Here is a 25197-nt window from a genome sequence, read left to right as displayed (position 1 = left end):
ATAGTATGTATAGAGTAAACAGCAAGTTTATACTGTATAGCACAGGAGAATATATTTAGTATCTTATAGTAACTTATGCTGAAAAAGAATATGAAAATGAATACAGGTATGTTTCTATATAAATGAAGTGTTGTGCTGTACACAAGAAACTGATGCAACATTATAAACTGACTAGAATTCAATGAAAATATTTTTAAATAGACAAAAACGAGAAAAAGAAAAAAGATATTATCAAATCAAAAGAATAAATTACTGATTGAGGCTACAACATGGATGGACCTTGAAAGTTTATACTAAAATAAGCCACACACAAAAGGGCAAATAGTGCCCTTTTAGGTGAAATGCTCTAAGCGTTTGTTGTACTATTCCAGTACATTTTCTGGAGGTTTGAAGTCTATCAAAATCAAAATAAAATGTATTATTCATTAAAAACATAAAATGATTCCTCACAGGAGGGCTTTAATTAATAAATGCAGAAATGCATGTAAAGATCCTGGAACAACAATTTGCATGTCCACACAGTGTCACTGTTGTCACTGCCACTCAGAGGGTGGTGCCAGCGCTGATGAGGGCTGCCTCCACTCACTCCCCTGCAGAGAGGAGTGAGGGCCTGGGCTCTGACAGGAAGGGTGACCATGAACATGAGTTAGACAGAGCCACTCCCCAGACTCTGCGTTACCCAGCTTTCTTATACAAACTGCTCCATCTAACATAAACACGCTACAGGGATGGATCTTACAACACAGGGAATATAGCCAATGTTTTACAATAACTATAAATGGAACATAAAAATAAAAATTGTGCAACTATTGTACACCTGAAACTTATATCATATTGTAAATCAGCTATACCTTTATAAAAAATTAAAAAATAAATTAAAAATTTTATCACTTTAGTATTCAATTCGGTTTTTAAGTAACTACTAAACAGCTTAGAAAGTATAAAATATTTAAGTGTGATAAGTTTGTTTACATATTTATTTACTTTCAGCCTCCTGCTAAAAGAGAAATTAAACAATTTTTTTAAACACAGCTTAACAACCATTCCAACAAAAAGACAAAAGTGAGAGTGAAGACAAAATGGAGATTGAATACTTAAATGAAACCAGGGGAAGGTAAAGTCATGAAAATGAATGCCATGAAGTTAGGGTAAGTGTTAAAGGCCGACTAGAAATTCAGCTGTAAGATTCTTGGCATCTAAAGCAAAAAGTAAAAGATGATGTGATGGGTGGTAGAGCTCAGTGGTAGAGCGTGGGCTTAGCGTGCACGGGGTCCTGGGTTCAAGTGCCAGGGCCTCCACGAACAGATAAATACACCTAATTACCTACCCCCTAAAGAGCCCCAAAGAAAAGAAAAAGAGAAATTTGTTTCCTAAAAAAACCTGATATTAAATTTAGATTAAATACTTGAAAACAAAAAAGTAAAATAGAAAAGATGAGTGACACAAGCGATAATGCCCGTGAGATCAATCTGCAGTGGCTGCTGGCACGTCCCCATGTCCCACGTGGGAAAATCTGAAACATCCTTCTCACCACTTAGAGTCATCCTCAGCCCACACCACCCCTCCCCCTGTTAAATGCAGGAGCACGGGTAGGGCCCGGCCTTGGCTCTCTCTGTGTCATCACAGTGAGACAGGATGGAAGGGGGCAGAGCACAGCCATTCAAGGAAGGCCACAACAATTAACATCAAAATGGTGAAGGATTCAATCCCCAAAAGGCCTTGAGGCTCAAGATGAAGAGATATAACTTCTAGCAGAGCTTGAGCTTCATTATACACCCATTGTAATAGTAACATGGTGAATAACATGCCCCAAGGCACCATGGCAATCCCAAGGCTAGCCACAAAAGGTCACAGGGTGGGAAATGGCCAACTCCCTGGGAATCCCAGCCCCTTGCCCTTAGGCTGCTCAGTCTACTTATTAGCATATGAAACAACCAAGCCCAAGAAAACGAGCAACACAGCGCCACCTCTCGGTCACCACTCTCTCTCCCTCTTTCGAGAAGGCCCACACTCTGTCTGTGGAGTGTGTACCTACTTTTAATCTGAGCACCCGAACCCCACAACTCGTGGCCTTTCTCTTGCCTTTCAATGTGTCTCTGTGAATAAATCTACCATTACTCAACAGTGGCTTGCTTTTGAAATCTTTCCTGCATGAAGCCAAGGACCCACGTCTGGTGGGGCACATTCCAGGGGCTCAACCAAAGCCTGGGACACAGCCCTTCCCATGCCCCACATCTGTTTTCTTGTATCAACAGGACTGGGATATGAAGGGAGTTCTGAGGCCCCAGCTAAGGGACAGAAGCAGCCCCCAGGGCTCAAAATGGCGGGCAGCCCCTCCCCCAGCAGGGGCCCTGAGGTCGGCCCTGTTCTCTGTGTTTCCATGTTGTGCTGACCCCCTAGCCAGACAGCGTTCTCCTAGGCCTGTCCCCACAAAACCCTTCTCTCCAAAATACAAGCACATCATGTCACAGTCCTCTTATTCAACCAGGAAGTTTTCAGCGCACTTTTTCCTTCCCTAGTAAAGAATCTATCTGTCCTCCCTCCCATCCCACCCCTTCTTTCTTTGTGAGAACTCTGTACTCCTCACATACCATCCTGAACGCAGCTGCCTTGCTAGCTGGAACCGAGATGCTTCAGTCTCACACAGCTTGCGTCCTTTCACTTTCCCCTTTCTACCTTAAAAAGCCTTTCCTGAGTCTCCCACCCCTCTGATTCTGAACTTCACAAAGTGCTGAGGTTGCAGTCACTGTGTGCATACCTCCCAGGTTTTGGCTAGATTTCCTTCGAAAGATCTTCACTAAGGAGCTGCATCAAGAAGTATAAAGAGGCTATACTTACATCTGAGCTGAGGAGCCTGCATAAAATTTAAATGGCTTTGAAGAGAGAGTTAACCAGGGACAGAGAGGCCGCAGGTCCTAGTCAACAGTGTCATGAGGCAAAATGTTCTTCAAAGGCTCAGAGTGGCTTCTGAACACGGAGTCGGCAGGGAGGAGATGCCAGGCAGTGAGTGGGGTGAGTGACACTGGGTACGCTTCCCCAGCTGGGGAAGATTTGGATTTTGTTCTAGTTTTCCAAACAATTTCTGACTACCTTTTTCTCTTATTGTCACATACCATTTCCTACGAATTAAGAAAAATCAATGTCAGTCATTTGCACCACTTGGTAGAAGCTACACGATATCATTCACAGGGCTGGGATATAACAGCCACACCGGTCTAGGTTGAAAGACCAGTGGGGGTATTTCCAAAGTAATCACGGGCATGCAACAAACTCCCCAGCTTCAATTACCTCATCTCAAATGTGAGGCCAATAAAACTACAAAGCAAAGTGCGTTATGCTTATGGCCAAAATCTGTTTACTAGGTAAGTGCCCGTAAGAGCTGCCGCTGAATGGGGAATGAGTATGATCAACGAGGCCAAGTCAACCTGGTCACACGCGCCCTGCCTTCCTGCGTTGGTGCAGGACCGGAGTTTGTTTAGCTGAGATGAACGCCCCCAGAGCAGCCCCGAAGGGAAAGCTCCCAGCTCTGCTTGGCGAGGCGTGTTCCTTTCCTTCTCAGAGCTGATCACAATTTGCAGTTGTCTGTTTTTACATTTATCCCCTTAGTACCTGCCTCCCCTCCGGAGTTTTGCTTAAGCAGCACAGGTCCAGGTTTGTGTTGCTGCCTACTGGATATTCTGGGCTGGGAGACAGGCGACCCCACGTCTGTCTCTGGGGCTGAACGGAGAGGGCAGAAGGCCCAGGGGCCCATGCTGAACCGAGGCCCCAGCACCCAAAATTATGGTCTGACTTTGGGCAAATTACACAGTCTTCTTTACCCTGAGATTCCTCATCTGTCCATGAAAATAACTGCCCATGGCATATAGAGTTTCAAGGATTAAAGGAAATCACCAAATTCACAACCTATTCAAGGGGCTACCAGTGCATCCTCAACAGGCACATGCTACCTTTACGGCTGTGACACACGCTAAGCGGGGCGGACAGACACAGTGAACACTGCTAAGTGCCTGTTTGTTAAGTGTTTCATGAGTGTTATAATACTGTTTACAACTTACAACAAACCCAGGAAGAAACGAATATTATAATGCACATTTCACAGATTCACCAACAGATTAAGGGAGGTTACACTCTAGTCCAAGGCCCTTTGGTGAGGAAATGGCGATTTAAACCTGTATCTGAGCCCAGGCCTGGGCTACTTCTCTCTCCAATCCACCTGCCCAATACACAAGTTTGCACAGGCCAGCTCTTAAATGCAATGTGTGCCACCGTTTGTCAATGTTTGTTAGTTACCATAAACTGCTCTCAGAAACCGCTACAAAAAAGACAGGTGGACCCAAATCCCTGCCAACAAAGTAGAGGAATTCTGCCTTGCCTTCTCCTGTAATGTGCAGAAACCATTCCCTACACCACTAAATTCAAATGTATGCTTCATCCGTGTTTATGTTTGCACACGGAATATTAAAGTAGAAGGTACCTGCAGTAATTCTATCTCGGTTCCTTTCCAAGTTTCCAGGTTATCCACAATCAGTCTGTGAATGAAAATACTACAATGTGAATGAAAATACTGCAACCATGTCAGTAAACAAATAATGCTGAAACCAAGTCATCAGCGGCTGCCGCCATCCCCCAGCGAGGACAGGCCTGAAGACCAGCCTCTACAGCCACTCACAACAGTGCCCTCTGAACAGAATGAGAATAAGAAAAGACAGAATACTTGCCCTAGATAGCTAGGTGCTTGTCTAAAGAATGAATCCAGTGAGCCCAAATGATACATAGAAAATCACTAAACTCTTTAACTTGACATACCTGGCTTTCTTTAGATAACAAACAATGTTTTATTGTTCCAACTACCTGGTCTTTGTTGTAAAGTTCCTATATATCCTGGCTCCTCCCCAACCTCTTGGGAGCAGTCCCTCAGAGTGATCTCAGAGGCTGTCATCCCGGCTTGAGTCCTCCCGCCAAATAAATCATAACTCTAAACTTTCAGGCTACACATTTCTTTCAGTCGACAAGTCCCAGAATAGACACAACTCATCAATTCTGTAATGGAACACACTGGATCAGGAACCAAAAGCATGTTCTAGTCCAGAAAATCTACGGGACCCTCTTTTTTCCTGTCATTATACAATCCCACCAGAACTCATTAATTTGATGTCTGCTCATCTGGCAACCAAACTCAGAGAAGAGTCAACTCAGCAGAGTGCCGTGCTGGGGAGAACACCCCACAGCAGCATGGCGAGCTGCCTGCCCTCCCGCAAGCTCTGCTGACGCCTAGTGTCCTCCGTGGAGACCAGGCCAACAGAGCTATTCCCAACAGCTGCAAAGTCCCACACATTAAATAAAAGCGTTTTATTTTATACGATATGTTACGTATATAACCATCTCTGAAGACAGCTTTGCAAGAAGCCCAAATCTTCAACATTAATCTGCAAAGGCAAATGCTGCCCCCAAGGGAAAACAAGTCTTAAAACGATGCTAAGGCCTCCAATGTCCTCTCCACGACCATCAATCAAACTGCCTGCAGGCCTGCAGCTGCAGGCAGCTACATGTCTGTTTTTAAAGCAACCCCTTCCTGCCGTCAGGTGCTACAATATCCTTCTACGCCCTCCCATCTGAGGGTAAGAGCAGCCAATGCAGAACCTTGCAGGGAAGCACTGACAAGACTGGACACAGAGGATCAGAGCTAAACTAAGCCTTCTGATGACACGAGCTTGTCACTGTGTCATTTTACAGATGAAGATAGATAGAGGTGGGGTGATCTTGCTCAAAGTCACACAGCTAATAAGTGGCAAAGTCTGTAACCCAGCTACACCCTCCAGTGTGACGCCCCCGCTGGGACTCCCACAGGGTTCTCTCGTGCCTGCCGGACCACTCCTTTACTGTCACTCATAACCCACCACAGTGTCTGAAACTAGCCTGCATTTTCAGCCTCTTCTCCCTCTAATTTCTCAGAAACAACGCTGCTCGGGACACTGTGTGACTTCCAGCTCCCCAAATCCTCCGTGCTCAGGGTGGTCTTGCCTGTGCATCCAGCACCCTGCTCAGAGGCTCTTCCTCCCCTGCAGGAGGACGTTTCCACTCTCCTCAGGGACACCCCCTCAGGGAAGCCCTCTTTTCGCCCTCAGCACAGAAGGTGTCCCAGGCCACATCCCAAGGTGTCCCAGGCCACATCCCGAGCTGCCCCATTAGGACTGCGTGTGCCCAGGTTTGCTAGTCAGACCAGCAGCCTCAGAGCCAGGGTTTATGCCCGGGTCACCCAGCAAACCTACTGCCCGCCACACAGCCCCCAGCCAGCAGGTCACCTGGAAGTCGCAGCAAGTGCCCCACCCAATCCCGAAGTCTCTTCATTTGCCAGCACCGCTGATGACTGGTCTCCAACCTTTGGTCAGTTTTGCACAAAACAGCAGCTTCCACTTTGAAGCAGGGGGTTTTCTCTTCTGCTCCCCATCCTTACTGGAAACGTCAAGGGAAACCAAAAGGCCTTTTCTCAACCCTTTACTGATGACACCCTCCCAACCACAATATTCACATGCTCAAGAGCTTTGGGTCCACGTGGTTTTGTTTCCCATACGCTAAGTGGCTCAAAACACTGCGGAATTCTTTCTCTTTTGAGAGTATTTGTTTGTACTGAGTTTATCGGCTTTAATCACTTTTTGTGTCTCCCTTCAGTGTCCCTAGCAGTTGCCACTTCTTATTCCCTTCAGCAGCCTCCCTCCCAACATCTAGTCTAGGAAATCAGCTGTGATGAGGAGCCCGGGGGCAGTCACAGAAGATGGAACTAAGGCACAGAGAGGCGACATAATTTGCCTGAGAAGATCAGCTTCAAGCCCCAACACTGTGTGTCACGTCCCTCTGTTTAACTCTTATGCTAAACTAGTTAAATTTTTATAGATTATGGTTATAAACAGATGAGGTATCAAAATACATACAAGGACACACATCAACTCTATGATGTTCATTAACTCCACTATTTTGTTTCTATTTTTTTTATTTCTGTTAAAAAAAATTAGGAACCTCTGCAGTCAATATAGCAAAATGTTAATGGGTTTTAAATCCAGAATGTAGAGACGTAAGGGTATCATTAATCATAATTATTTGTATGCTCACAAAATGATTTGACAGTCTCTCTCCCCTCCCGCTACTCGCTACTGGCTCTCACCTGAGCTCCCAGACCACACATCGAACAGCCTTTCACTTTACCCACAGCTGAACTCATCAGTTTTCCCCCAGAGCTCCCTCTGCAGCTTTCCCTCCTCAGAGCACAGCAGGACCATCACTTACCTCATTAATCCACCCAGAAACCTGGGCCTAACTCCATCCTACCTTCACAGACATCATTCATCCTTTCCTTTTTACCATCTAAACATGCCTAAAGTCTGTTCATTTTTTCCCAGTGACTGTCCCACCGCTCAGGTGGAAGCCACCAACACTGCACACCTGGACTCACGAGTCTCACATGTGGCCCCACAGCCGCTCTCCAATACTAGACACAAAAGGGATATTGTCACTCCCGTGCTTTTATGACTCTTTTCAAACCTACTGTTCTTAGAAGAAACTCCAAGTTTTTCACCTGGTGAAGGTGTTTGCCATGAAACTTTGAGCTCAGGAACGGCAGGACACCCCTCCTTCTTGGCCCTCCCCTTTCCCCAAGGCCCAGCCCTCTCCCCCTCAACCCCACCCTCTGGCACGGAGCTGGATCAGGAGGACCTGCTGAGCTACACCAGCCTGTATTCTAACCCTGGTCTTGAGTTCTTACCAAACTGCATCACTTATCCATACAAATCCAAGGTAGATTAGAAAGATTTTAGATGTTGAGCTAGACTATTGATTTGGGGACTTTGCACTAGCAACCTGCAAGTACATGTTCTAATGATTCTGTCTTCTTAAAACCACACCCAGGTTTTAGTAGTATTTGTGGAATGTCTTCGGAGTAAAAGGGACTGTACTTTAACAGACTATATGTTTTATAACATGAACAACACGGAGAGGGTCACAAATGGAATCGCCTCACAAGTGACAGAAGACAGGTGAGAGGCACAAAGCAACAGTTCTCAAAGATGGTAAGAGCAAAGTTGTTTCGCCAACCCCCCAAAAATTCCTGAAAGAACCAAAAATTCTGAATTTTGAAAGTAAAAGGCTATCATATATAGAAATAAAATAAATGATCCTCTTCATCGGTGTTTCAAGATCTGACTCCAGATATTTTAGCAGGCCATACTGAATCCTAGCACAGAAAAATCAGATGGACTAGTGGTGAGTAAGTTCCAGGAAAACGGCAGTAATTCCTCCACTTGTGTAAAGACATACCGTCACCTGCCGAAGGTGAATGTAGAACGCATTCTGGAGAAATTTGGAAGCTTCCAGGGTCCGCTTCTTAATGGCAAGGACACGGACAGCTTGGGAGCATGCTTCTAACTCAGTCACTGGCATTCTTACACTGCAGGGGGAAAAGGAGGCCCTCAGTCGAGAGCAGAGATATTCCTGACGTGTCTCCCAGGCCGCGCCTCGGGGACTCAGTGCCCTGCAGCAGCCCGGCCCCAGGCGAGGACACGCAGCGTGGCCCACCCAAGCAGGAGGGGCACTGTGCTTGAGAAATCCCATCCCCGATGGGGGCAAGAGGGGCTGGTGGGGTTGAGTGAACCTATAAATGCCCACAGAAATATGCCTGCATTCATTCAAGTGATACAAGCAACAGTAGCAGGCTATTTAACAAAATTTCAATTTTCAGCGGAAATTTTGCCATTCCTTTCCACTTGTCCCCTGCACTCTGAGACAGGCTTAGGCTTTCTCACACCTGCAACTCTGAAGCAATAGTTGTGAAGTCATTTTAATTTGCTGCAAGTGTCCTCGCTCCTCGTGTCACTGTGTCTGTCCTCTCTTAACACAGTCGGATATCTTCCTGGATCTCTACCTGAGTTCCTTTCTCCTCCTCCTCAGATCCTGAGATAAAGGACAAGTGAAGACACATGACCAGGAAAGGCACTGTGGACTTGACCGAAATCCACAGTGACCCCCTAGGTGAGTGCTGCCCACCCCTTACCTTCGATTCTCAAGGTTCTGCCCAGGGTGACATCCAGCCCAGAGAGGTGGCCCAATTAAAAGCTATGTGGCTTGGGCACGGGGACAGGTGCAGGAGCTGGTTCCGGGGCCAGGCCCCTCCCCACGTCTGCTCCCCTCTCCACCGAAGCCACGCTGCCAAGCACTCAGGCTCCGTGATCTGATGTCCTTCTCTTCTACTCTACTCCAAACCCTTTTCCTTTCCCTTTTTTCCCTAATTATCCCCAGCTGGAGTGATTTATCAATCGCAGTATCTAAAAAATTTCCTGCAGCCGAAAATGAGGTCTCCAGATATCAATGCCCATATGCTGGCTCCTGAAGAGAGCCGCTGGCTAGGGGGACCCTCACCAACACTCACGGGGCATCAGACATGTTCCAGGGTCGGCCACCCCAACAAGAGTTTGCTGTGACCCCTATGCCCGCACAGCATCCCTGCTCACAAAAATATAGTTGGCCCACTTATCGGTTATTAAGGAGCAAAAATACAAAATTGCTCATGTTTCTTACTAAAATTATCTATGAAGCGGAAAAGGGAATTGTAATAGAAAAGAACAATTTTGACCCCATGTTAGGTCTGTTCTTTTGGCTTTAACCCTGTGCCCTGTTTTCTAGGCTCAGACTTGTTATCTCTGCACCATTTGTAAAAGAAAGTTGCCTTTAGACTGAAATATCCAGGACAGCCTCTACTCCTGGCCGTGATCTTGAAGGATGCTAACTAATCTGCACTTATGTAGAGATGGCAAGTTGCAAAATAGAGAATAACTTTGTTTTATTTTTGGAGGTTTTACAGGGGCAACATGATTTGATCCACATGGACAGCTGCAAGAACAGCGGATTCAAAGGACAAGCAATTCATACAACAAGAAGTTTCCAACAACCAACTGCAGCCCCGCCCCTTTTTAGTATAAAAGGAGACTCAATTCTGACTTGGGGAAGATGGTTCTCCAGGACATCAGTCTGCCATCTTTTGGGTCTGCCAGCTTTGCAAGTAAAGTCACTATTCCTTGCTCCAACACCTCATCTCCCAGTTTATTGGCCTGTCATTTGGTGAGCAGAATGTGTTTGGACTCGGTAACAAAATGACTGCATTGGAGGTAGTATGTCTCCACTCTTTCCTCGTTTCCAATATGTAACATGCACATTATTTATGATCTAGTGCAAATAATTCATCAAAGACAACCACAAAAAGAAACTATACTCACCCAGCTATCAACACTGAAGTCAAAACCTGTCAATTTTATATGCTGTTTAAGAACACAACGGAAAAACCTAACATAGAGAGTCGATTCCACGGAAATATAATTATTTCTACTCCTTCAAAACTTTTTCTTTTCTTTTCTATTTTATTTTGTTTTGCTTATTGAAAAGAAAATAAAAGTCAAATCATTTTATTTCACGTATTTTTGTTATAGCTACATACTTTAAATACTACAAAAAGACTTAAATTGCAATAAAAAATTGTTCATATATTAGTATAAAGATATATACACAATCAATGGGGATTAGGAAAGGAATGGACATTTACTAAAAATCCACTGCAATCCAGTCTTTTACAAGCATATCATGGAATATAAGCTCTTTTATCCAGGGAGCCTCACCCACATTCTCACTACTGAGTCCCTTAGTAATCAACCACTAAGTCACCAGCATAGAACCATGTGATCAGTATTTTAGGAATAAATGAGGGAATTAGCTCATTCAATTCTAAAACAAAAACCCTAAAATAAATACTGAACTTATTTACAGATAAAGAAAATTTGTCCCCAAAAAAGTAAAGTTTCTTCCTCAAGGTCACAAAGCTAATAACTGGTAAAGGTAAGATTTGAACTCATCTGCCTGATTCTAAAAACTAAGGTGGAAATCCCATTCGACTAGGGAGTGTCCAGCTGCACAGCCTATCACCCTATCTTTGTTCAGAGCTGGCCTTAGACAGCCTGAGACAGTACCCCATTCCTGTGGAACTCGAGGGCAAATGATAACAATAAGGATTTTATATCCAGCAGTTTCTTAGATCTCATGTATATAAAGTGTCAGCAGGTCAGCAGAAAATCTCTGGGAAACATGAGTGGGTCCAGACCTTTTTGCTGATTAGAAACTCAATCTATCAGGATAGAGTGACCTTCCCATGAGAGGCCACATGGACATAAATTAAAGGCAGCTGAACAATGGAAACTAGCAAGACCCCGGAACTCAAGCAAGGATCCCTGCCATCCCCCACCCAGTTACCTCTTCATCCGCGTGGACATGAAGACAGAAGACCCGGGTTCTTGTCCAAGTTACACTATCATGGATTCTCACCCATAAAAAGGTACGACTCTATGCTGTCGTAAGTCCTTTCCAACTCAAATATGATGACACCAATATCTCAGCAGAATATCTATGTCTCCACTTCCCCTCTTCTAATAGGAGTCTATTTCTGTGGACACAAAGCAGAAATCCAATTTAAAAAACCATGCAAGAAGCCAGGCGAATTTCTGCTTAAGAGACTTTGCTCTCACGCTCAGTGAATGAAAACTCAGAAAAAGTGGTCCTTCTCCCTCAGCAAATGGGAGGTAGCCTGATTGTGTGTGTGTGTGTGTGTGTGTGTGTGAGTGTGTAAATCAAATATAATCATGTCTGGGACGTGTACAGATTATTTTTAATTTCACTGTAATTTCATGGGGATGAGCCAACATTTAAAGTAATTTGAATGTAGTGTCCTGAGACAGACTCAGTCTCTTTTGGTGGAGGAGGTGAAAGGGGAGAGTAAAGGAGGAAAGAGGTAAATGAAGCAAAGAAATAAGAATACTGCTAGGGAAAGGCAAGACGTTAATTTTGTTCCTCATTGCATCACATACAAATTAGGGACTGGCTTTCCCCCGATGTCTTATCGAGCACTGAGTTGCAGAAGAAGAGGCGACAGCCCATTTCTCACTGAGATTGTGACTGTACGTGGCATCTTATAGACACAAATCATTTACCCTGATCAAACACTCTAGCAGCAGGCTGTAATTCTCCTGTTTTGAGAGACAAGAAAACAGGAGTTCAAAGCGGGTAGATAACTTGACAAAAGTCAGAGGACCAGTAAACAAGAGAGGATGCATTCAAACTCAGATCTGAATGCAGAGTCTCATCTTCCCACTCCCAGGGCTGGAAAATCCTTAACACACAGGCTCCCCAGCTCCCCTGCAGTGTTCCTGGCGCCAAGCATTTCCCATGGTAATGGTCTCCAGTTCTCACAGACACAGTGCTCTGTGCAGCCAATGACCTTGATCAGACCTTGATCATCTACCTGCCACGCCCACCAGGCTTCACCATACAGGCAGGAAAGCTGGCTTTCAAGTGCATACAAAGCCACCCTTGGTCTAACCTGGGCTCTTCTGTGGCTTCTCCAGCCTATAGGCAGCCATGAAAGTGCTCACAGTTTGTTCGTGAGCCACACTTCCTCTCTCCATCTGTGTCCCCACCTATACTACTTAGCTATGAACATTTTGAGAATCTTGGAAACAAATTTTAAAAAACAGAAAAGAAAGGATTCTGGAACAAGTACTTAATACTTACAATTTTAAATGACAAGTTACAAAGTGAGTATTGACAAACCGAATCTTCCTTTCTAAATGTCAGTTTTAAACATTTAAAAATATAATAGCAAAAAATTCTCACTTACAAAATTAACAAAAACATAAACAATAATCTGGAATAAATTCAAAAATAATGCCCATATTCTAAATGGAGAAACTTCAGGACTGTACTGAGGGTTAAAGTAAGAGGTATGAATGTAGAGACATAAACATATTGCATGGAGAAAAGCAGTTTTGTAAAGATGTAAGTTCTCCTAAGAATAATTCAAAACTTACTAAAAAATCCCATGAAAATTCCAATCTGATTTTTTATAACTTGAACAAAATATTTTGGAATTCTTCAGGAATAATAAAGTCATAATACTTGACAAGAAAATTTGGGATGGAAGAAAAGAATCAAAAAAAATCAGACTGCCAGTTATTAAATAAATTTTTACAACATGTAAGATATGGTGCTGGAGTAAGGAAAGGAGATTGACAGAAGGGAACCATGAGCTCAAAAAAGACTCTAGTGTATGTAAGTATTTTGTACAGGTGGGATTTCAAATCAAAGAGAAAATTATGAATTCGATAATTGTCCTGGGACAGAGAATCACCTGGAAAGAATAAATTCTACTCCTGTCATAATGACCACAAGATAAATTGCAGATAGCGATGTAAATATTAAAAAGTACTAGTAACAGCAAATACAACTCTTTGCTCTTATTAACTCAACTTCTCCTCACTATAACATGTACTATTATAATCTCCATCTTAGAGATTAAAAAAAAACTACAGAAGAGATTTATTCCATTATAAGAGAGTATTTCTAAGAATAATGTCAAAGATAATACCCATAAGGAAGACATTTACTATCCTAAGAATAGTTTGAGTCACAACAAAAATCAAAAAACTTCCTGAACAAAATGAAAGGAAAGAAATGACAAGAAAAAGCTCTGTGATACATGTTGATGAATTCACGAAGTTAATTTTCATAACATACAAAAAGCTGTCACAAAGCAACAAGAAGCTCCCTCACTTAAATGTGGGAAAGGATAAAAAAGAATCATTCATTTTAAAAAAGTCAAATGGCTAATGAGTGAAAAATGCTCAAAACTTCACTGGTCATCAAATGCAAACAAAAACAATGAAAAAGCACTTTTGCTTATCATATTGGCAAATATTTTTAAGATATTCTAGCTAGTGTCCATCTGTGGGAGAACAAATCATGAGCGACTTTTTCAGAGGATGACATATCAATGGATTTGTAAGCTCTGAAAAACGTACATACACACTGACTCAACTCCACTTCTAGGAATCGTTTCCTTTAGGAAAAAAAAAATCAGTCCAAAAAGATGTACCCATCAGGGCATTTACACAGCACTGTTTACAAAGGTGGGAAGAAAAACTGAAGTGAAATCATATCCAGCGATAGAGAATTGGTTACATAAGTAATTGTGCATTTTTTCTTTCCCCAATGGAGAAGGAATTTCTAGTCACTTGAAAGGAGTCTGTGATGAATGTAAATGTCACATCCAGGGACTAAATTTCCAGAAGCCTTAACTAAAGGAATACACATACAAGATCACAGGAAGTTCTGTACAAGAAGGATGCAACTCAAACATTCTTTCTGACAGTGGAAAATGGAGAAAACTTAACTGTCCACCATCAAGACAATGATGCGGTAAATCAAGGCGAGCTGCGGGCGCTGAGGGAGCCGGCGTTTCGCCGTGGTCCAGGGCCTTGTCCACAGCACTCTCCCACCAAATGTGTCCGTGGACAAGAGACGACACCCACACATCAGGAGACCCCTCCAATCTATCTGAAAGGGCCGGGTGAGTCTGGAGTGGGAGGATGTCCATGATATACCCCTGAGTGAATAAAGCGAGCTGCAGAAAAACATATAGTATGGTCTCATTTTTAAATAAAGCATATATACACACACCTATACATTGATTTCTCATATGTGTATATATATGTATCTCATAGGCATAAAGGTCATGAAATATATATACCAAATTTTCAAAAGCTTTTACTCTCAGGAATTAATGGGAAGGGAGTTAGGGGCCTTCCTGTACCACCACAGTTCTCTTTTCAGTATTTCAGTTAAGTATACTTGGAATTTAAAAGTTTATTTAAGTCCGAAGTAAAATGGACCATGCCTCCATAAGACAGAATGCTACACTGGTCTTTAAAAATCATGCCAGGGGAGATAGAATATTGTAGAAAATCATGTAATAAGCCGAATGGAAAATGGAGGTCTCCGAACAGTAAACAGGGACGGAGTGCTCACTGGTTTTTATGACAGAGATGCTACACACTGACGAAAAGAACAGAAAATAAATGTTAAATTGTTAATTATTATCTCTGAGTAGCGGGACCAGGATAGAATCTTTTGCCCCTTTTTTCAGACATATTATATTAAATGCACGTTATTTTTCATCTGAAAAAAGCATTTTTAGACGTGTAGTACCACGCATTGGGGAATAATACATGAATACTTACAGAAACAAATAACTAGGAGACACCGCAGCAGCGCCACACAATGTAAAACGGGCAATCCTGATTGACACCGCTCAGTTACATAAGGATCCAGAAAGTGAGAGCACCTGCTGTAACAGGGCGTGGTCCCCTTCTATTTGTCAGTTGTGTCTTCAGGGCTGAGGCAGTTCTGAGCACGGCCAGTGTCAGTTCCGGTGTCTGGATGGATGCTACTGGAGGTGAGGGCACCTGCAAGCAGAAAGGAAGAACAGAAACCATCCTCTGCCTTTTCTGTCTTGTTTCTTTGTTACTTTAAAAGAGAGGCATAAATAAGATAAACTGTGTATCTCCCCTAGTGAAATTTCAGTAATGAAACCGTTTTTAAAGGCTTCAGAGCTTATATTCTGTCTATAACTGTCTTTACAACAAAGCATCATATTCATTAAATGTTAATTGACTCAGTGAATTAACTCCCTGTTGAAACATTCAAGTAAAGAACATGAAAGGCCTTACGTAAAAGAACCACACCTGCAGTGACTAGCTCAGCTGTCTTGACGGCAAAGCAGTCAGCCCCCACCATCCCGTGGCCCTGAGCTCCTGATGCTGCTAAGAGAGCACGCTGCCGCCTCAGATGGAGAGATACTGTGAAAGCATTTTTTGAACTCTACAGTACTGACAAAACATAACTGACAAATCCCAGGCTCCTTTGAAGCTGTCATTTTCGGTTTCTGGCCATCCCCAGTCAATGAGCAGAACCACCCCATTCCCGAGTCATTGGACTCACGTGGGAAGAAATTTTGTAGAAATTTCAAGGTACAGAATGTAACCAACTATATGTAGAACTCTGACAAAAGAAAAGATGAAATAATCTGATGTTGAAGACACTCAAATTATTCTCCTAAGCCTTAGTAGCTGGAAAGGCTGGGCTTCTCCTCAGCCACTTATTTATTTCACAGCCAGTGAGCATCTCCCACACACTCAGTTTCCCTGTGTCTGCTGGGAGCCTCAGGCACACTCTTGCTGTCGATCTTATAAGTCACAGGGCAGACGCGTGTCTCTCATGCCTGCCACCCTCACACAGGCTCGCCTCCTAGCCTCACTGTCTGAACTTGGCCCCACTTTCTCACCTGTTTATTTGGTATCTGTTCTTCTGTAAGCTGCCTGAAATGCTTTTTGGAACAAGTCAGAAGAATGAGTGGGTAGAGAAATGGACAGTTGGACAGGTGGGAGGTGGGCAGACAGACAGAGAGACTCCAAGAAAAGGGGAACAAAGAAAATTTCCTATGCAGAACCCTCTTCTAGTCAGGGAAGAAAACCGCCACGGAGACGTGTGAAGAGGCAGGTGGCTTAGGGCTTTTTCCTGGATTCCATGAAAAGTCCCACCAAGGGAGAGGGTTGAACTATAAATAATAAAAGAAAAAAGCATGCATGCTTGAAAAATATATCTACAATATGTACTTTCTAAAGAATAGATTCAAATCAGCAGGGCCCAATTACACAATCCTTGGGTATTTACAGAAATGAGAATCCCATCTCCAAACCACAGGGCATCCCTTCGGAGCACTGAGAGTCTACACGGGGCTGTTATAAAGCCTTCACCACAAAAGCTATGCTCTCCTGCACTTACGAGGAACGAGCAGCTGTGCTCGGGCTGCCCACGCGCATTATTTGCACCCTACAGCACCTCTACGGGGGAGGGACGCCTAGCGAGCCCCATCTCTGCAGGACAGAAAACAAGCCCGAGAGAGGCTAAGCCGACCTACCAGTTCTCCATCTCACAGGATTGGTCACTCCAGAGCAGGACTCGAACTCGGACCCACGTTTGTAATCACGGTACTACCGTGCTTTGTGTGCTTTTTGTGTGTATAATACACTTGTTTCTGGCATGAAAGTATATTTAATAAATGATCGGTTGTCCTGTCTATCTCATTTGGTCACAATCAATCTTTATAGTGTTGAATTGTACTCTTTTTCCGTGGAGAAAGGAAAGCAACGAGCAGGTGTTAGAATGAGGTGGGGCTCCATTCTTTATCTGGTACCTCATCTCATCCAAGTCCCCAACCAGGGAGAAGGAGCAAATGTTTTCTTCATCTTTTAAAGAGAGGGCTCCACTGATGGTGACTTAACTCCAAAACCAAGTCTGGGGAAAGGGCACATTCAGCAACCAGAGCTTTATCACATGTAGGAAGGCAAAAACAGCTCACGGGAGGGCTCAGGGGGTCACCCTGATTTAATTTCAATCGATAAAACAATAATGCACTCTAAAATTACTAGCATGCAATGGATTGGCTCTTTCTTGACATCTAGCAAGTTTCCACAGCCCACATGTAAAATTATCGTGAACCAGTGAAAGGAAGTGTCTACAGACAAGAAAAATCAATGCCACAGGTAAACTGAAACCCAGGCTGGAGGAAAGGAAGAGAAAGGGCATAGTAAAGAAGTGGGGAAAGGCTGGGGAAAAAAAATCATCACACGGACTCTCAAGCATCATCCAACAAGCATATAATCATTCGAGAGAGAGAGTTACTGAGGTCCTATTCTGTGCAAGATTGTAGAGCGGGTGAAGCAAGAGCACAGCGACCATGGTGGCAGCAAGTGGCGGGGCTCAAATACACTTCTGATCCCGGTACCTGGCACACTTGTCCTCAGTATAAAGGCAAAAAAAAAAAAAAAGTAAAATAACTCTGTAAACTCAAAGCATTGTTAAAAAAAAATATGAACAAAACCTAAATACCTGGACAGACAAACCAAGCACATTGCTGGATCAGAAGACAGCGCTCTTGGAATGGCAGTGCTCCCCAGAACGATCCGTATATTCAACGTGGTCTCGATCACAATCCCTGCGGGCTCCTCTGCAGAAACTGACTAGCTGCTGCTACAATTCATATGGGAATTCGAGGGTCTCAGTAACCAAAACGTACTTGAAAAAGAAGAACAATGTGAGAGGACCTGTAATTCTCAATTTCAAACCTTACAACTGTATGTCTAGGTGAGATTAGAGGCCATTTTAAGTTATTAATGTGTTTATCCGTATTTTCTAAATTCTCTACAATGAATATAACTGTTACAATAAGAAAAATAAAAAGTAAGGTATCTTTTAAATCATGCACACCGATTCATTCATTGGGAAAAAAATATTTTAACTATAAAGAGGTAACCAAATATCTAGTGAAAAAGGACTACTTAAAAACAAGTGTGTATTTACATTTTTCATAAATTGAAAACTGAATAGCACAAACACATCAAGTTTCTAGGGAGATCGATGCAACATATTAATAGTTATTTTCAAAAATTCTAATTGAACAATGAAAACTCAAGAAAGGGAAAATCGCGATTGACAGCCAACTGCAAACACATGGAGAGCAAAGGCCTAGAAATCACAGTTCCTTTAACTCTGATACTAACTCAATAGAAGAGGAAATTCCTCCCTGTGGGGACAGTGGAATCCCATGCATAAGACAGGATACACAGTACAAACTGCACTAGAATCTGGGGTGATTTTCTTAGAAGAATTCTAAAGTTACAACATTGCTGAAAAACTATAAAAACACTGAAAGACAGATTAAAACACACAGTCATATATATTATATAGAAACATATGAAGTCTGCTCCCTTGTTGCATAGAAATACAAACATATTTGTTCATTTATGGGCACTGAATATTTTATCCCAGGTAGAATATTTCAACTAAAACAAATAATCAATAATACACACCTCTTGTCAAATCTACTTGATAAGGTACTCTGCTATGTAACCATAATGTGTCTAAGATAGATCTAAAATTAGTGAAAAAGATCTTTGTATGGTTTCTTGAATTCTTCTCAAAATTCCAAGCTTAATTTTAAAATAGATCTGAGCAGTATTTCTATATTAACTTTTCCCTCGTGAAATGAACAGCACAGTCTGTTGTCAAAATTCTGTCCTTACAATGATTCACGAGCACTGTATCCTAACAAAACTGCTGGACAGCAAGGCACTATCCAGACACTGTGACGAAACAAATGGAACACAAGGAAGACAGTGACCCTATTCTGGAGGTCTTACCGTCTGTGTCAACTCTGGGGTTTTTATTTGATTGGTTTGATTGGGTAGCAAAATAAAATCAATCAAGTACTTTCTTCTTTAAGCATTCTGTAAGTCATGACTCTGTTGTTAGTGTCATGAGAAGGAAAGACTAAAGCAAGACTTCATTAGGTCAATTAGCAACAGCCATCACTGGGGAGTGAGTAATAAAGAAGTTAACTGATAGCAATGCTTCTGCCTACATGAGACCTAAAATAAACCTACACTGATCTCTTAAAGGAAAATGAGGAGATGAGGCCCCAATGAGAAAAACAAAAACTGACAAGAAATCAAAAAAGTAAAGACTTTTTCATTAACGATTCCAGGAAGGAGTGGAGCATGGTGGTGAAGAGCACAGATGCTGGGGACAAACATGAGGGTCTGAACTCCCACAGCACTGGGTAGCTTTGACACTGATAAGTCAGTGAAATTTTCTGCATCCCAGTCTCCTATCCATAGACTGGGGACAACAACAGCACCCGTCTCCTAGAACGGTCCCAATAATTAAGTTATTTTATATATAAAAGTTTAAATAAAATACCTCAGATATTAAATATTACCCCAAAAGGACAAGGAAAAAGAAAACAGAGATAAATTGGAGTTCATCAAATTTCAAAACTTTGCTTCAAAGACACCATCCAGAAAGTGAAAAAACAACACACAGCAGAAATTTTTTCAAATCATTTATCTGATAAGGAATTTGTATCTACCAAAAAACAAAAACAAAAACAAAACAAAAACAAAAAGAACCTCCTACAACTCAACAATAAAAAGGCAACTCAATTAAAAAATGAATAGAGGATCTGAAAAACATTTATCAAGGAAAATATACAAATGACCAATAAGCACAACGAAACGATGTTCAATATCATTAGCTGTAAGGGAAATCAAGTCAAAACCACTAGGAGAAACTGCTTCACACTCACTACAATAGGTTATAATCAAAAAAAGAGTAACAAGCACTAATGAGGACACAGAAGATGCAGAGGTCGCAGCCGTTGCTGGTGAGGATGTAACACAGCCTGGCCACTTTGGAAAAACGCCTGGCAGGTCCTTAGAGAGTTGAACATTTGGTTTCTGAATAACCAGGCAATTTTGCTTCCTGGGCACACACGTAAGAGAACTGAAAACAAATGTTCACATAAAAACTCCTACAGGAATATTCACGGTGCCATTACTCATCACAGCCAAAAAGCAGAAACAACACAAATGCCTATCACGTGATGAATGGGTAAACAGAGGGGCCCAGCCATACAGAGGAATATTATTCAGCAATAGCAAAGCATAGAGTACTGACCCAGGCCACAACGTGGACAAATATTGAAAACGTTACTCAGTGTGAAAGAAGTCAGTCACAATAGATGCTTCCACTTACATGAAGTAACTCGATTTACATGAAATTTCCAGCAGAGGCAAACCCACAGAGAGAGAAAAGTGGCTCCCTGGGGCTGTGGGAGGATGGGGAAGATGGGGATGTCTGCTTATGCGTAAGGAGCTTCCTGTTGGGGGGATGAAAATGTTCTAAGATTGAATGGGATGCACAATTCTGGGCATAGAGTAAAAACCACTGTACATTTTAATGGGTGAATTGTTATTAAAACTGTTAAGAACGAGAGCACCTCGGGCCAGTACCTTCCCATAGTAAATGCAAATTGCTAAATTTTATTACAGGAAGAAGAAACTGCCCTCAGCATGAAAGCAGGAGTTCAGCAAATGTGAGTTAACCGAAATTGGACAAGAGCATTTCACTTGAAACAGTTGCTGAGTGTACACAAAATATTAAGACATGACAAGGAAAATCAGTTTGACATCACGAAGAAGCATTCTGCTTCAAATGCAGATCAAGGATTCGGCAAGCCCAGCTGCTAGAAATGACCAGAGAAGAAACCTGGCTCTTTAAACAAGCACCAGAGCCAACAAGGAAATAGTGGTGAGGAAAGCAGGCGGCCGAAAATCTGGAAAAGTTTGTTACAAATAATTTCTCCAATGAAAATTCAAAAATAAAATGAAAGTGATGTAATACTGTGTTGACCTCACGTGAATGGGCTTCCTCCGGTTCTCAACAGTTTTGTAACCCCGAATGAGAGACTCAGGAGAATCAGAATGGCTCCTGGGAGTCCCCAAATGACGGCCCACCAGCACGCTGACCACCATCACATCTGCCAGGGTGGAATTGCAGAGAAGAGACCAACTCCTGAAAGGCACAGGAAATATTGACAAGGGAAAAAAAGGCTGATGTCAGTCTTGGGACAGAGGCCCTGAGAGCAGAGGCCAGAAGGCTGCAGGTGAACTGGAGTGGCCCTGGGGCAGGAAGGGACCACGGGGGAGCAGATCTCAATTCTCTTCTCTCTCTCCCTCGGGTAGGAGAGATAAAGTCTGCATCCTTCTCACCTGGAACTGTGGGTTCTGGCTGGCAGAAGTCTTACCGACATGGAATGAATGACTCAAGACTGTGGAAAAAGGAAAGAAAGCGAGAGGGAGTAGGGAGCCAACTCCAAGAGCCTCTCAAATGCTCCCATATTTATTGTGTATAATCAAAGAAAATAGTCTTTAACAGTTGTGTGATAGTAAACAGGAACTTGGGGAAAGACAGGATGAGACAGAGATTGTAGAATCCACAATGAGTAAAAAGGCTTAGTTTACCTTTAGGGGAGTCATGGGGAGAGGGGAACAAGATAAATTCTTTAGATATTCATTACAAAGCAGACCACCAGTCCAGCCAGGTCCGTGTTTTGGGGATAATAGACTATCTAACAGCACGCACGCCCAGCATTTATAGCTGAGGGCCTGGGTCATTGCTGTGCAATGAACAGAGTGCTATCTAAAACCTCAAATATGCAAGCAAGGCATTGTCTCTGCTTTTTATGGCAAGGAGACAGGAGTGAGGATGCACAGGTGCTTGCTTGAAAGCAGTTACTAAGCACACTTTTTCTTCTTAAGGTTCACATGCGTCTGGAGTCTGTTAAATTTGTTAACCCAATCATGGGCTATCACATGGAACCATTATGGAGGACACCCTAGGATGACAAATCCTGGCTCTGGGTCTTTTCCTGCCAGCTTCGGCCATTCCAGCAGGGTCTAGACACATCCCTGAATAACGATCCCACAGAACCACCCAGACTCATAACTCCTGGTGCTTGGAACTTAATTTTAGCTCTACACAACTTAACATAGAAAAGTTTCAGAAATAATAGATATTATATTCTTTTTATATCTCATCATAGAACTGATTTTTCTGATTGCTCTAAGCTGCTTCTACTTGGTAAATCACCTAATTCTGCAGGTGAATTCAGTACTTTCCATTGCGCATAACTAGACAGTCTGGGCCCTCTGACTTCTATTGGTCAAATAAATACCGATACACCTAATTGATTTCATTGTTCATCAATTTCAGCCTGGAGGTGAGGGAGTGTCACTCTGTTCCTCAGCCCACCCTCTACTCTATTCTCTTCAGCAACTCAGGCCTCCTGAATACAAAACATAGCATCTGTTTCCCTTCACCTACACTTTCCACAAACGCAACAGGAAACATCAGCCTAGAGAATGAATTCAACACAAATGTTAAAACAAAAATCTACAAACCTGAAGCAACTCCATCTCCGAATCATGATACACAATGACATGAAAGTAAGGGTGTCAGGTACAAAGCACGCGTGAGCCTGACCACCTCATTTCTATTCTTCAAAGGAAGGAAGTTTTTCATGTTTTTTATTATCATTCTTTGTCATTGTATCTGATTAAGCCAAAAAATAGTTTATGAAATAATTAAGCACTGCAATAACAGATTTTCGCTGTATCAATTACAGAAGGCATTCAGAGGGGATAGGAAAACCCACCAATGTAAAAAATGCAAAATTTCTTCCCCTGTTAAGAACACGTATACAAAATGCAACAGAGAATTCAAATTCATGTGGAGACGAGCAAAAGCCACAGAATCAAAGTCATTACTATGAGTCAATTCAAAATTCACTGGACAAACATGCTCAATGCATTCAAAGAATTTTAAAGGCACACTGCAAACCATTCACTTAATGATCTACAGGCTAGAGGAAGAATTTCCCTTTTTAACAGACAACAGAAATCAATAGGTTGCCCCACCAAACGAGGACCAAACAGCAATCAGGTTTTTAACAGTTCTGATAAATCAGCATGTTCTAAACATCAAAATCCAGAAATTTTAAACATTCATTCACACCACAATGAAACAAGCACTTAAAAAAAAAAACAAAACAATAACCCGAAGAAACTAAGCACAATTATCATGTACCTGGATCAATGGGAACTTCTTGTAACGCTGGAAGAAAGAACAGGCTATAGCCTTTTAATTAAAAAATAAAACTACATTTAAAGATAATTGCTAAAACACATTTCATCATTCATGTTGCCTTGAAAAATCTGAGGCACTCGTATCTGATCAGAAAAGCAATTCTGAGTAATAGTATGTTACAATTCAGTGCCAGTTTGCTTTAGTAGAAAAAAGAAAAGCTACTGTTTCTCATCCTGCACAAAGTGTAAAGAACCTTCCTGCCTCTATCTCCTCCTATTTTCTAAGCTCATTCTCCCCAACCCTTCTGAAACAAGTATGAGAAACTTTTATACCCACCAATATGCCAAATGACAAAAGAGTATCAATTTATTTGTATAAATATATGCCTACACCTTGAACTGGAAGAGAGAGGTATCAGAGGGCTATATGGAACTTATTTCTACCTTCCTGAAATCACACACACACACACACACACGTTCACAGAGACACAGACATGTACACACTGAATTACTGGGCAATTCACAAGCTGAGGACTTCCAATTTATAGAAGATAACTTTGTAGTTAGTTTAAAATACAAAACTGTCAGCTTTTGAAAGCCTTCATCATCTGCTAAATCATCCAAATATCAACGAGACCCAATTAGCCTTCTCTATAGAATATAATTTCCCATGATGGCAAAACAGACCCTAAGTAGTGGATCTAAGACTCGTGTTTATCACTACCTATGATCGTTTTTAAACACATAAACAGATTCAGAAAGTATGTCCCAACAACATTTATTCTTATTGAAATAGCATATGTATTCAATTGTCTATACAGAAAATAGGTCCCATGATGGTGTTTAAGAGCTATTTTGTGTATTGAAATATTTATTTTTAAGTTCAGACAAGGAGGGTCTGTATTACTCAGTTGTAGAACACCTGCTTAGCATGCACAATGTGCTGGCTTCAGTCCCCAGTACCTTCATAAAAATAAATAAAAATAAGTGCTTATTTAAAAATAAGAATAAATTTATAAAAAGAGTAAATGCAGACTAAAAACCACTGCAATCTAGGAGCCATAATTTTAATAAAAAACAAGAGTTTCTATCAAATATTCACTATATGACTATCACAGGGACAACCACAAATCGCCCCTGACAACCATCACGTGTGATTCTCAGCAACCCTACTAAGTAGACAGCGAAGAGAAACCCAGCATTGCGGATGAAGAAACGGAGCTCGGAGGAGCCGGGGACGCTGACCGTCCTGCTCCCCGTGACACCACGTCAGCCCAGGATGAGCGCTGACAGAGCTGCACTGTGGGGACACCCAGCTGTAAGGAACCTTGGTGCACTGGGGAGTCCCAGAAAACACTCGAAACTGTTCAGTGAAGAACCAGCTCAAATAAATTACATTGTGCCACATCCTTTAAACAGGGAACATGACTGAGATCTCTTTGATGCCTCCGTGTCCTTTCTGCCATTATCAATTATTTGCCCTCTCAGCATGCCCAGTCATGAATTGGACCCCATATGAAGTGCACTCAGATGGCAGAGCTTTTAAAGCTGTTTTATGAAGTTTGTAAGACTCTGTCTATGCCTCACACAGGCGGTCATCCATCACTTCTCACCTGTGTGGATGTACCACATGAAATCACACCTTTCTGCTTTTTAAAATCCCTCTATGTAATCCAGACTTTTCAACAGCAAAGAAGCAGCTCAACCAGAAACAGTGGATAGCTTTTCACCAAATGGACTCGAACAGCCCATCGGACTACCTGGAAGCCCTTTTTTTCTATTAAACCCACTT

At 42.3% G+C, this 25197-nt stretch overlaps 1 protein-coding gene across 1 annotated transcript in view; it reads right to left on the bottom strand.

Annotated features, from left to right (window-relative positions):
• LOC135320929 (uncharacterized) overlaps positions 1 to 25197 on the bottom strand; it is an 80225-nt gene that overhangs the window by 10232 nt on the left and 44796 nt on the right. The window contains exons 11-14 of the mRNA XM_064484156.1: positions 17812 to 17997; positions 15102 to 15326; positions 11284 to 11473; positions 8308 to 8437 (exon numbers count right to left, since the gene is read on the bottom strand). The gene's annotated coding sequence lies outside the window, so the exon portion shown is untranslated. The remainder of the gene's footprint in view (positions 1 to 8307; positions 8438 to 11283; positions 11474 to 15101; positions 15327 to 17811; positions 17998 to 25197) is intronic.

The sequence above is a fragment of the Camelus dromedarius genome, unplaced genomic scaffold (genome assembly GCF_036321535.1).
Source record: "Camelus dromedarius isolate mCamDro1 unplaced genomic scaffold, mCamDro1.pat HAP1_SCAFFOLD_189, whole genome shotgun sequence".
NCBI classification, from domain to species: Eukaryota; Metazoa; Chordata; class Mammalia; order Artiodactyla; family Camelidae; genus Camelus; species Camelus dromedarius.
The sequence above is the reverse complement of the archived record's forward strand: the minus strand, read 5'-3'. Positions and strand labels throughout refer to the sequence as shown.